The sequence below is a fragment of the Rhipicephalus microplus genome, unplaced genomic scaffold (genome assembly GCF_043290135.1).
Source record: "Rhipicephalus microplus isolate Deutch F79 unplaced genomic scaffold, USDA_Rmic scaffold_59, whole genome shotgun sequence".
Classification (NCBI taxonomy): domain Eukaryota; kingdom Metazoa; phylum Arthropoda; class Arachnida; order Ixodida; family Ixodidae; genus Rhipicephalus; species Rhipicephalus microplus.
Window position 1 is genome coordinate 1268970 of NW_027464632.1, and position 13490 is coordinate 1282459.

General features: G+C 52.8%; 1 non-coding gene across 1 annotated transcript; it reads left to right on the forward strand.

The window, feature by feature from the left end:
• Positions 1-7378: 7378 nt before the first annotated feature.
• On the forward strand, positions 7379-7452 carry TRNAN-GUU (transfer RNA asparagine (anticodon GUU)). Its single transcript has one exon. It is a non-coding gene; the product is annotated as a tRNA-Asn (tRNA).
• Positions 7453-13490: the final 6038 nt, after the last annotated feature.

Here is a 13490-nt window from a genome sequence, read left to right on the forward strand (position 1 = left end):
GAGAGTAGAGCAGGACTGTCTGCGTGGCGCAATTGGCTAGCGCGATCGGCTGTTAACCGAAAAGTTGGAGTTTCGAGCCCAACGGGGACGGTGTGTCGCTTTTTTTTTCTTTGCGCTGATTGCTTTGAAGATATGTTCTGATGGTGGTGAGAGTAGAGCAGGACTGTCTCCGTGGCACAATTGGCTAGCGCGATCGGCTGTTAACCGAAAAGTTGGAGTTTCGAGCCCACCCGGGGACGGTGTGTCGCTTCTTTTTTCTTTGCGCTGATTGCTTTGAAGATATGTTCTAATGGTGGTGAGAGTGGAGCACGACTGTCTCCGTGACGCAATTGGCTATCGCGATCGGCTGTTAACAGAAAGGATGGAGGTTCGAGCCCGGCCGGGGGGGGTGCGGCGCTTTTTTTTCTTTGGGCTGATAGCTTTGAAGTTATGTTCTGATGTTGGTGAGAGTGGAGCACGACTGTCTCCATGGCGCAATTGGCGAGCGCGATCGGCTGTTAACCGAAAGGTTGGAGGTTACAGCCCACCCGGTGGTAGTGCGGCGCTTTTTTTTTCTTTGGGCTGATAGCTTTGAAGATATGTTCTGATGGTGGTGAGAGTGGAGCATGACTGTCTCCGTGGCGCAATTGGCTAGAGCGATCGGCTGTTACCCGAAAGGTTGGAGGTTGGAGCGCACCCGGGGGTGGTGCGGCGCTTTTTTTCTTTGGGCTGATAGCTTTGAAGATATGTTCTGATGGTGGTGAGAGTGTAGCAGGACTCTCTCCGTGGCGCAATTGGCTAGCGCGATCGACTGTTAACCGAAAGGTTGGAGGTTCGAGCCCACCCGGTGGTGGTGCGGCGCTTATTTTTCTTTGGGCTGATAGCTCCGAAGAAATGTTCTGATGGTGGTGAGAGTGGAGCACGACTGTCTCCGTGGCGCAATTGGCTAGCGCTATCGGCTGTTAACCCAAAGGTTGGAGGTTCGAGCCCTCCCGGGAGTGGTGTGTTGCTTTTTTTTCTTTGGGCTGATAGCTTTAAAGATATGTTCTGATGGTGGCTAGAGTGGAGCAGGACTGTCGCCGTGGCGCAATTGGCTAGCGCGATCGGCTGTTAACTGAAAGCTTGGAGCTTCGAGCCCCCCCGGTAGTGGTGCGGCGCTTTTTTTTCTTTGAGCTGATAGCTTTGAAGATATGTTCTGATGGTGGTGAGAGTAGAGCAGGACTGTCTCCGTGGCGCAATTGGCTAGCGCGATCGGCTGTTAACCGAAAAGTTGGAGTTTCGAGCCCACCCGGGGACGGTGTGTCGCTTCTTTTTTCTTTGCGCTGATTGCTTTGAAGATATGTTCTAATGGTGGTGAGAGTGGAGCACGACTGTCTCCGTGACGCAATTGGCTATCGCGATCGGCTGTTAACAGAAAGGATGGAGGTTCGAGCCCGGCCGGGGGTGGTGCGGCGCTTTTTTTTCTTTGGGCTGATAGCTTTGAAGTTATGTTCTGATGTTGGTGAGAGTGGAGCACGACTGTCTCCATGGCGCAATTGGCGAGCGCGATCGGCTGTTAACCGAAAGGTTGGAGGTTACAGCCCACCCGGTGTTAGTGCGGCGCTTTTTTTTTCTTTGGGCTGATAGCTTTGAAGATATGTTCTGATGGTGGTGAGAGTGGAACATGACTGTCTCCGTGGCGCAATTAGCTAGAGCGATCGGCTGTTACCCGAAAGGTTGGAGGTTGGAGCCCACCCGGGGGTGGTGCGGCGCTTTTTTTCTTTGGGCTGATAGCTTTGAAGATATGTTCTGATGGTGGTGAAAGTGGAGCACGACTGTCTCCGTGGCGCAAATGGCTAGCGCGATCGGCTGTTAGCCGAAAGGTTGGAAGTTCGAGCCCACCCGGGGGTGGTGCGGCGCTTTTTTTCTTTGGGCTGATAGCTTTGAAGATATGTTCTGATGGTGGTGAGAGTGTAGCAGGACTGTCTGCGTGGCGCAATTGGCTTTCGCGATCGGCTGGTAACCGAGAGGTTGGAGGGATGAGGCCACCCGGGGACGGTGTGTCGCTTTTTTTTTCGCTGATAGCTTTGAAGATATGTTCTGATGGTGGTGAGAGTGGAGCATGACTGTGTCCGTGGCGCAATTGGCTAGCGCGATCTGCTGTTGACCGAAAGGTTGGAGGTTCGAGCCCACCCGGTGGTGGTGTGGGCTTATTTTTCTAGGGGCTGATAGCTTTGAAGATATGTTCTGATGGTGGTGAGAGTGAAGCAGGACTGTCTCCGTGGCGCAATTGGCTAGCGCGATCGACTGTTAACCAAAAGGTTTGAGGTTCGAGCCCACCCGGTGGTGGTGCGGCGCTTTTTTTCTTTGGGCTGATAGCTTTGAAGATATGTTCTGATGGTGGTGAGAGTAGAGCAGGACTGTCTCCGTGGCGCAATTGGCTAGCGCGATCGGCTGTTAACCGAAAGCTTGGAGTTTCGAGCCCACCCGGTAGTGGCGCGGCGCTTTTTTTTTCTTTGAGCTGATAGCTTTGAAGATATGTTCTGATGGTGGTGAGAGTGGAGCAGGACTGTCTCCGTGGCGCAATTGGCCAGCGCGATCTGCTGTTAACCGAAAGGTTGGAGTTTCGAGCCCACCCGGTGGTGGTGCGGCGCTTCTTTTTCTTTGGGCTGATAGTTGTGAAGAAATGTTCGGACGGTGGTGAGAGTGGAGCACGACTGTCTCCGTGGCGCAGTTGGCTAGCGCGATTTGCAGTTAACCAAAAAGTTGGAGGTTCGAGCCCACCCGGTGGTGATGCGGCACTTTTTTTTCTTTGGGCTGATAGCTTTGAAGATATGTTCTGATGGTATTGAGAGTATAGCAGGACTGTCTCCGTGGCGCAATTTGCTAGCGCGATCGGCTGTTAAGCGAAAGGTTGGAGGTTCGAGCCCTGCCGGGAGTGGTGTGTTGCTTTTTTTGCGCTGATAACTTTGGAGACATGTTCTCACGGTGGTGAGATCTGAGCACGACTGTCTCCGTGGCGCAATTGGCTAGACCGTTCGGCTGTTAACCGAAGAATTGGAGGTTTGAGCCCTCCCGGGAGTGGTGTGTTGCTTTTTTCTTTGCGCTGATAGCGTTGAAGATATGTTCTGATGGTGGTGAGAGTGAAGCAGGACTGTCTCCGTGGCGCAATTGGCTAGCGCGATCGACTGTTAACAAAAATGTTTGAGGTTCGAGCCCACCCGGTGGTGGTGCGGCGCTTTTTTTCTTTGGGCTGATAGCTTTGAAGATATGTTCTGATGGTGGTGAGAGTAGAGCAGGACTGTCTCCGTGGCGCAATTGGCTAGCGCGATCGGCTGTTAACCGAAAGCTTGGAGTTTCGAGCCCACCCGGTAGCGGCGCGGCGCTTTTTTTCTTTGAGCTGATAGCTTTGAAGATATGTTCTGATGGGGGTGAGAGTTGAGCAGGACTGTCTCCGTGGCGCAATTGGCTAGCGCGATCGGCTGTTAACCGAAAGGTTGGAGTTTCGAGCCCACCCGGGGACGGTGTGTCGCTTTTTTTTCTTTGCGCTGATAGCTTTGAAGATATGTTCTGATGGTGGTGAAAGTGGAGCACGACTGTCTCCGTGGCGCAATTGGCTAGCGCGATCGGCTGTTAACAGAAAGGATGGAGGTTCGAGCCCAACCGGGGGTGGTGCGCCGCTTTTTTTCTTTGGGCTGATAGCTTTGAAGATATGTTCTGATGTTAGTGAGAGTGGAGCACGACTGTCTCCATGGCGCAATTGGCGAGCGCGATCGGCTGTTAACCGAAACGTTGGAGGTTGGAGCCCACCCGGGGGTGGTGCGGCGCTTTTTTTCTTTGGGCTGATAGCTTTGAAGATATGTTCTGATGGTGGTGAGAGTGTAGCAGGACTGTCTCCGTGGCGCAATTGGCTAGCGCGATCGACTGTTAACCGAAAGGTTGGAGGTTCGAGCCCACCCGGTGGTGGTGCGGCGCTTATTTTTCTTTGGGCTGATAGCTCCGAAGAAATGTTCTGATGGTGGTGAGAGTGGAGCACGACTGTCTCCGTGGCGCAATTGGCTAGCGCTATCGGCTGTTAACCCAAAGGTTGGAGGTTCGAGCCCTCCCGGGAGTGGTGTGTTGCTTTTTTTTCTTTGGGCTGATAGCTTTAAAGATATGTTCTGATGGTGGCTAGAGTGGAGCAGGACTGTCTCCGTGGCGCAATTGGCTAGCGCGATCGGCTGTTAACTGAAAGCTTGGAGTTTCGAGCCCCCCCGGTAGTGGTGCGGCGCTTTTTTTTCTTTGAGCTGATAGCTTTGAAGATATGTTCTGATGGTGGTGAGAGTAGAGCAGGACTGTCTCCGTGGAGCAATTGGCTAGCGCGATCGGCTGTTAACCGAAAAGTTGGAGTTTCGAGCCCACCCGGGGACGGTGTGTCGCTTCTTTTTTCTTTGCGCTGATTGCTTTGAAGATATGTTCTAATGGTGGTGAGAGTGGAGCACGACTGTCTCCGTGATGCAATTGGCTATCGCGATCGGCTGTTAACAGAAAGGATGGAGGTTCGAGCCCGGCCGGGGGTGGTGCGGCGCTTTTTTTTCTTTGGGCTGATAGCTTTGAAGTTATGTTCTGATGTTGGTGAGAGTGGAGCACGACTGTCTCCATGGCGCAATTGGCGAGCGCGATCGGCTGTTAACCGAAAGGTTGGAGGTTACAGCCCACCCGGTGTTAGTGCGGCGCTTTTTTTTTTCTTTGGGCTGATAGCTTTGAAGATATGTTCTGATGGTAGTGAGAGTGGAGCATGACTGTCTCCGTGGCGCAATTAGCTAGAGCGATCGGCTGTTACCCGAAAGGTTGGAGGTTGGAGCCCACCCGGGGGTGGTGCGGCGCTTTTTTTCTTTGGGCTGATAGCTTTGAAGATATGTTCTGATGGTGGTGAAAGTGGAGCACGACTGTCTCCGTGGCGCAAATGGCTAGCGCGATCGGCTGTTAGCCGAAAGGTTGGAAGTTCGAGCCCACCCGGGGGTGGTGCGGCGCTTTTTTTCTTTGGGCTGATAGCTTTGAAGATATGTTCTGATGGTTGTGAGAGTGGAGCACGACTGTCTCCTTGGCGCAATTGGCGAGCGCGATCGGCTGGTAACCGAGAGGTTGGAGGTTTGAGCCCACCCGGGGACGGTGTGTCGCTTTTTTTTTCGCTGATAGCTTTGAAGATATGTTCTGATGGTGGTGAGAGTGGAGCACGACTGTGTCCGTGGCGCAATTGGCTAGCGCGATCTGCTGTTGACCGAAAGGTTGGAGGTTCGAGCCCACCCGGTGGTGGTGTGGGCTTATTTTTCTAGGGGCTGATAGCTTTGAAGATATGTTCTGATGGTGGTGAGAGTGAAGCAGGACTGTCTCCGTGGCGCAATTGGCTAGCGCGATCGACTGTTAACCAAAAGGTTTGAGGTTCGAGCCCACCCGGTGGTGGTGCGGCGCTTTTTTTCTTTGGGCTGATAGCTTTGAAGATATGTTCTGATGGTGGTGAGAGTAGAGCAGGACTGTCTCCGTGGCGCAATTGGCTAGCGCGATCGGCTGTTAACCGAAAGCTTGGAGTTTCGAGCCCACCCGGTAGTGGCGCGGCGCTTTTTTTCTTTGAGCTGATAGCTTTGAAGATATGTTCTGATGGTGGTGAGAGTGAAGCAGGACTGTCTCCGTGGCGCAATTGGCCAGCGCGATCTGCTGTTAACCGAAAGGTTGGAGTTTCGAGCCCACCCGGTGGTGGTGCGGCGCTTCTTTTTCTTTGGGCTGATAGTTGTGAAGAAATGTTCGGACGGTGGTGAGAGTGGAGCACGACTGTCTCCGTGGCGCAGTTGGCTAGCGCGATTTGCAGTTAACCAAAAAGTTGGAGGTTCGAGCCCACCCGGTGGTGGTGCGGCACTTTTTTTTCTTTGGGCTGATAGCTTTGAAGATATGTTCTGATGGTATTGAGAGTATAGCAGGACTGTCTCCGTGGCGCAATTTGCTAGCGCGATCGGCTGTTAAGCGAAAGGTTGGAGGTTCGAGCCCTGCCGGGAGTGGTGTGTTGCTTTTTTTTGCGTTGATAACTTTGGAGACATGTTCTCACGGTGGTGAGATCTGAGCACGACTGTCTCCGTGGCGCAATTGGCTAGCCCGTTCGGCTGTTAACCGAAGAATTGGAGGTTTGAGCCCTCCCGGGAGTGGTGTGTTGCTTTTTTCTTTGCGCTGATAGCTTTGAAAATATGTTCGAATGGTGGTGAGAGTGGAGCACGACTCTCTCCGTGGCGCAATTGGCTAGCGCGATCGGCTGTTAACCAAAAGGTTGGAGGTTCGAGCCCACCCGGTGGTGCTGTGGGCTTATTTTTCTATGGGCTGATAGCTTTGAAGATATGTTCTGATGGTGGTGAGAGTGAAGCAGGACTGTCTCCGTGGCGCAATTGGCTAGCGCGATCGACTGTTAACAAAAATGTTTGAGGTTCGAGCCCACCCGGTGGTGGTGCGGCGCTTTTTTTCTTTGGGCTGATAGCTTTGAAGATATGTTCTGATGGTGGTGAGAGTAGAGCAGGACTGTCTCCGTGGCGCAATTGGCTAGCGCGATCGGCTGTTAACCGAAAGCTTGGAGTTTCGAGCCCACCCGGTAGCGGCGCGGCGCTTTTTTTTCTTTAGCTGATAGCTTTGAAGATATGTTCTGATGGGGGTGAGAGTTGAGCAGGACTGTCTCCGTGGCGCAATTGGCTAGCGCGATCGGCTGTTAACCGAAAGGTTGGAGTTTCGAGCCCACCCGGGGACGGTGTGTCGCTTTTTTTTCTTTGCGCTGATAGCTTTGAAGATATGTTCTGATGGTGGTGAAAGTGGAGCACGACTGTCTCCGTGGCGCAATTGGCTAGCGCGATCGGCTGTTAACAGAAAGGATGGAGGTTCGAGCCCAACCGGGGGTGGTGCGCCGCTTTTTTTCTTTGGGCTCATAGCTTTGAAGATATGTTCTGATGTTAGTGAGAGTGGAGCACGACTGTCTCCATGGCGCAATTGGCGAGCGCGATCGGCTGTTAACCGAAACGTTGGAGGTTCGAGCCCACCCGGTGGTAGTGCGGCGCTTTTTTTCTTTGGGCTGATAGCTTTGAAGATATGTTCTGATGGTGGTGAGAGTGGAGCTGGACTGTCTCCGTTGCGCAATTGGCTAGCGTGATCGGCTGTTAACCGAAAGCTTGGAGTTTCGAGCCCACTGGGGACGGTGTGTCGCTTTTTTTTGCGCTGATTGCTTTGAAGATATGTTCTGATGGTGGTGAAAGTGGAGCCTCACTGTCTCCGTGGCGCAATTGGCTAGCGCGATCGGCTGTTAGACGAAAGGTTGGAGGTTCGAGCCCACCCGGAGTGGTGCGGCGCTTTTTTTCTTTGGACTGATAGCTTTGAAGATATGTTCTGATGGTGGTGAGAGTATACCAGGACTGTCTCCGTGGCGCAATCGGCTAGCGCGATCGGCTGTTAACCGAGAGGTTGGAGGTTTGAGCCCACCCGGGGACGGTGTGTCGCTTTTTTTTCTTTTCGCTGATAGCTTTGAAGATATGTTCTGATGGTGGTGAGAGTGGAGCACGACTGTCTCTGTGGCGCAATTGGCTAGCGCGATCTGCTGTTGACTGAAAGGTTGCAAGTTTGAGCCCACCTGGTGGTGGTGCGGCGCTTCTTTTTCTTTGGGCTGATAGCTCTGAAGAAATGTCCTGGCAGTGGTGAGAGTGGAGCACGACTGTCTCCGTGGCGCAGTTGGCGAGCGCGATTTGCAGTTAACCGAAAAGTTGGAGGTTCGAGCCCACCCGGTGGTGGTGCGGCACTTTTTTTTCTTTGAGCTGATAGCTTTGAAGATATGTTCTGATGGGGGTGAGAGTATAGCAGGACTGCCTCCGTGGCGCAATTGGCCAGCACGTTCGGCTGTTAACCGAAAAATTGGAGGTTTGAGCCCTCCCGGGAGTGGTGTGTTGCTTTTTTCTTTGCGCTGATAGCTTTGAAGATATGTTCTAATGGTGGTGAGAGTGGAGCACGACTGTCTCCGTGGCCCAATTGGCTAGCGCGATCCGCTGTTAACGTAAAGGTTGGAGGTTCGAGCCCACCAGGTGGTGGTGCGGCGCTTTTTTTTTCTTTGGGCTGATAGCTCTGAAGAAATGTTCTGACGGTGATGAGCGTGGAGCACGACTGTCTCCGTGGCGCCATTGGCTAGAGCGATCGGCTGTTAACCGAAAGGTTGGAGGTTCGAGCCCACCCGGTGGTGGTGCGGCGCTTTTTTTTCTTTGGGCTGATAGCTCCGAAGAAATGTTCTGACGGTGGTGAGAGTGGAGCACGACTGTCTCCGTGACGCAATTGGCTATCGCGATCGGCTGTTAACAGAAAGGATAAAGGTTCGAGCCCGGCCGGGGGTGGTGCGGCGCTTTTTTTTCTTTGGGCTGATAGCTTGAAGATATGTTCTGATGTTGGTGAGAGTGGAGCACGACTGTCTCCTTGGCGCAATTGGCGAGCGCGATCGGCTGTTAAACGAAAGGTTGGAGGTTAGAGCCCACCCGGTGGTAGTGCTGCGCTTTTTTTTCTTTGGGCTGATAGCTTTGAAGATATGTTCTGATGGTGGTGAGAGTGGAGCATGACTGTCTCCGTGGCGCAATTGGCTAGAGTGATCGGCTGTTAACCGAAAGCTTGGAGTTTCGAGCCCACCCGGGGACGGTGTGTCGCTTTTTTTTCTTTGCGAAGATAGCTTTGAAGATATGTTCTGATGGTGGTGAAAGTGGAGCACGGCTGTCTCCGTGGCGCAATTGGCTAGCGCGATCGGCTGTTAGCCGAAAGGTTGGAGGTTCGAGCCCACCCTGGGGTGGTGCGGCGCTTTTTTTCTTTGGGCTGATAGCTTTGAAGATATGTTCTGATGGTGGTGAGAGTATAGCAGGACTGTCTCAGTGACGCAATTGTCTAGCGCGATCGGCTGTTAACCGAGAGGTATGAGGTTTTAGCCCACTCGGGGACGGTGTGTCGCTTTTTTTTTCTTTTCGCTGACAGCTTTGAAAATATGTTCTGATGGTGGTGAGAGTGGAGCACGACTGTCTCCGTGGCGCAATTGGCTAGCGCGATCTGCTGTTGACCGAAAGGTTGCAGGTTCGAGCCCACCCGGTTGTGGTGGGGCGCTTCTTTTTCTTTGGGCTGATAGCTGTGAAGAAACGTTCGGACGGTGGTGAGAGTGGAGCACGACTGTCTCCGTGGCGCAGTTGGCTAGCGCGATTTGCAGTTAACCAAAAAGTTGGAGGTTCGAGCCCACCCGGTGGTGGTGCGGCACTTTTTTTTCTTTGGGCTGATAGCTTTGAAGATATTTTCTGATGGTATTGAGAGTATAGCAGGACTGTCTCCGTGGCGCAATTTGCTAGCGCGATCGGCTGTTAAGCGAAAGGTTGGAGGTTCGAGCCCTCCCGGGAGTGGTGTGTTGCTTTTTTTTGCACTGATAACTTTGGAGACATGTTCTCACGGTGGTGAGATCTGAACACGGCTGTCTCCGTGGCGCAATTGGCTGGCCCGTTCGGCTGTTAACCGAAGAATTGGAGGTTTGAGCCCTCCCAGGAGTGGTGTGTTGCTTTTTTCTTTGCGCTGATAGCTTTGAAATTATGTTCGAATGGTGGTGAGAGTGGAGCACGACTCTCATCGTGGCGTAATTGGCTAGCGCGATCGGCTGTTAACCAAAAGGTTGGAGGTTCGATCCCTCCTGGGCGTGGTGTGCTGCTTTTTTCTTTGCGCTGATAGCTTTGAAGATATGTTCTAATGGTGGTGAGTGGAGCACGACTGTCTCCGTGGCCCAATTGGCTAGCGCGATCCGCTGTTAACGTAAAGGTTGGAGGTTCGAGCCCACCAGGTGGTGGTGCGGCGCTTTTTTTTCTTTGGGCTGATAGCTCTGAAGAAATGTTCTGACGGTGGTGAGCGTGGAGCACGACTATCTACGTGGCGCCATTGGCTAGCGCGATCAGCTGTTAACCGAAAGGTTTTAGGTTCGAGCCCACCCGGTGGTGGTGCGGCGCTTTTTTTTCTTTGGGCTGATAGCTCCGAAGAAATGTTCTGACGGTGGTGAGAGTGGAGCACGACTGTCTCCGTGGCGCAATTGGCTAGCGCTATCGGCTGTTAACCGAAAGGTTGGAGGTTCGAGCCCTCCCGGGAGTGGTATGTTGCTTTTTTTTCTTTGGGCTGATAGCTTTAAAGATATGTTCTGATGGTGGTGAGAGTGGAGCAGGACTGTCTCCGTGGCGCAATTGGCTAGCGCGATCGGCTGTTAACTGAAAGCTTGGAGTTTCGAGCCCACCCGGTAGTGGTGCGGCGCTTTTTTTTCTTTGAGCTGATAGCTTTGAAGATATGTTCTGATGGTGGTGACAGTAGAGCAGGACTGTCTCCGTGGCGCAATTGGCTAGCGCGATCGGCTGTTAATCGAAATGTTGGAGTTTCGAGCCCACCCGGGGACGGTGTGTCGCTTTTTTTTCTTTGGGCTGATAGCTTTGAAGATATGTTCTGATGGTGGTGAGAGTATAGCAGGACTGCCTCCGTGACGCAATTTGCTAGCGCGATCGGCTGTTAAGCGAAAGGTTGGAGGTTCGATCCCTCCTGGAAGTGGTGTGCTGCTTTTTTCTTTGCGCTGATAGCTTTGAAGATATGTTCTAATGGTGGTGAGAGTGGAGCACGACTGTCTCCGTGGCCCAATTGGCTAGCGCGATCCGCTGTTAACGTAAAGGTTGGAGGTTCGAGCCCACCAGGTGGTGGTGCGGCGCTTTTTTTTTCTTTGGGCTGATAGCTCTGAAGAAATGTTCTGACGGTGATGAGCGTGGAGCACGACTGTCTCCGTGGCGCCATTGGCTAGAGCGATCGGCTGTTAACCGAAAGGTTGGAGGTTCGAGCCCACCCGGTTGTGGTGCGGCGCTTTTTTTTCTTTGGGCTGATAGCTCCGAAGAAATGTTCTGACGGTGGTGAGAGTGGAGCACGACTGTCTCCGTGACGCAATTGGCTATCGCGATCGGCTGTTAACAGAAAGGATAAAGGTTCGAGCCCGGCCGGGGGTGGTGCGGCGCTTTTTTTTCTTTGGGCTGATAGCTTGAAGATATGTTCTGATGTTGGTGAGAGTGGAGCACGACTGTCTCCATGGCGCAATTGGCGAGCGCGATCGGCTGTTAACCGAAAGGTTGGAGGTTAGAGCCCACCCGGTGGTAGTGCTGCGCTTTTTTTTCTTTGGGCTGATAGCTTTGAAGATATGTTCTGATGGTGGTGAGAGTGGAGCATGACTGTCTCCGTGGCGCAATTGGCTAGAGTGATCGGCTGTTAACCGAAAGCTTGGAGTTTCGAGCCCACCCGGGGACGGTGTGTCGCTTTTTTTTCTTTGCGGTGATAGCTTTGAAGATATGTTCTGATGGTGGTGAAAGTGGAGCACGGCTGTCTCCGTGGCGCAATTGGCTAGCGCGATCGGCTGTTAGCCGAAAGGTTGGAGGTTCGAGCCCACCCTGGGGTGGTGCGGCGCTTTTTTTCTTTGGGCTGATAGCTTTGAAGATATGTTCTGATGGTGGTGAGAGTATAGCAGGACTGTCTCAGTGACGCAATTCGCTAGCGCGATCGGCTGTTAACCGAGAGGTATGAGGTTTTAGCCCACTCGGGGACGGTGTGTCGCTTTTTTTTTCTTTTCGCTGACAGCTTTGAAAATATGTTCTGATGGTGGTGAGAGTGGAGCACGACTGTCTCCGTGGCGCAATTGGCTAGCGCGATGTGCTGTTGACCGAAAGGTTGCAGGTTCGAGCCCACCCGGTTGTGGTGGGGCGCTTCTTTTTCTTTGGGCTGATAGCTGTGAAGAAACGTTCGGACGGTGGTGAGAGTGGAGCACGACTGTCTCCGTGGCGCAGCTGGCTAGCGCGATTTGCAGTTAACCAAAAAGTTGGAGGTTCGAGCCCACCCGGTGGTGGTGCGGCACTTTTTTTTCTTTGGGCTGATAGCTTTGAAGATATTTTCTGATGGTATTGAGAGTATAGCAGGACTGTCTCCGTGGCGCAATTTGCTAGCGCGATCGGCTGTTAAGCGAAAGGTTGGAGGTTCGAGCCCTCCCGGGAGTGGTGTGTTGCTTTTTTTTGCACTGATAACTTTGGAGACATGTTCTCACGGTGGTGAGATCTGAACACGGCTGTCTCCGTGGCGCAATTGGCTAGCCCGTTCGGCTGTTAACCGAAGAATTGGAGGTTTGAGCCCTCCCAGGAGTGGTGTGTTGCTTTTTTCTTTGCGCTGATAGCTTTGAAATTATGTTCGAATGGTGGTGAGAGTGGAGCACGACTCTCTCCGTGGCGTAATTGGCTAGCGCGATCGGCTGTTAACCAAAAGGTTGGAGGTTCGAGCCCACCCGGTGGTGGTGTGGGCTTATTTTTCTATGGGCTGATAGCTTTGAAGATATGTTCTGATGGTGGTGAGAGTGAAGCAGGACTGTCTCTGTGGCGCAATTGGCTAGCGCGATCGACTGTTAACCAAAAGGTTTGAGGTTCGAGCCCACCCGGTGGTGGTGCGGCGCTTTTTTTCTTTGGGCTGATAGCTCTGAAGAAATGTCCTGGCGGTGGTGAGAGTGGAGCACGACTGTCTCCGTGGCGCAGTTGGCTAGCGCGATTTGCAGTTAACCGAAAAGTTGGAGGTTCGAGCCCACCCGGTGGTGGTGCGGCACTTTTTTTTTTTGGGCTGATAGCTTTGAAGATATGTTCTGATGGTGGTGAGAGTATAGCAGGACTGCCTCCGTGGCGCAATTTGCTAGCGCGATCGGCTGTTAAGCGAAAGGTTGGAGGTTCGATCCCTCCTGGGCGTGGTGTGCTGCTTTTTTCTTTGCGCTGATAGCTTTGAAGATATGTTCTAATGGTGGTGAGTGGAGCACGACTGTCTCCGTGGCCCAATTGGCTAGCGCGATCCGCTGTTAACGTAAAGGTTGGAGGTTCGAGCCCACCAGGTGGTGGTGCGGCGCTTTTTTTTCTTTGGGCTGATAGCTCAGAAGAAATGTTCTGACGGTGGTGAGCGTGGAGCACGACTATCTACGTGGCGCCATTGGCTAGCGCGATCAGCTGTTAACCGAAAGGTTTTAGGTTCGAGCCCACCCGGTGGTGGTGCGGCGCTTTTTTTTCTTTGGGCTGATAGCTCCGAAGAAATGTTCTGACGGTGGTGAGAGTGGAGCACGACTGTCTCCGTGGCGCAATTGGCTAGCGCTATCGGCTGTTAACCGAAAGGTTGGAGGTTCGAGCCCTCCCGGGAGTGGTATGTTGCTTTTTTTTCTTTGGGCTGATAGCTTTAAAGATATGTTCTGATGGTGGTGAGAGTGGAGCAGGACTGTCTCCGTGGCGCAATTGGCTAGCGCGATCGGCTGTTAACTGAAAGCTTGGAGTTTCGAGCCCACCCGGTAGTGGTGCGGCGCTTTTTTTTATTTGAGCTGATAGCTTTGAAGATATGTTCTGATGGTGGTGACAGTAGAGCAGGACTGTCTCCGTGGCGCAATTGGCTAGCGCGATCGGCTGTTAATCGAAATGTTGGAGTTTCGAGCCCACCCGGGG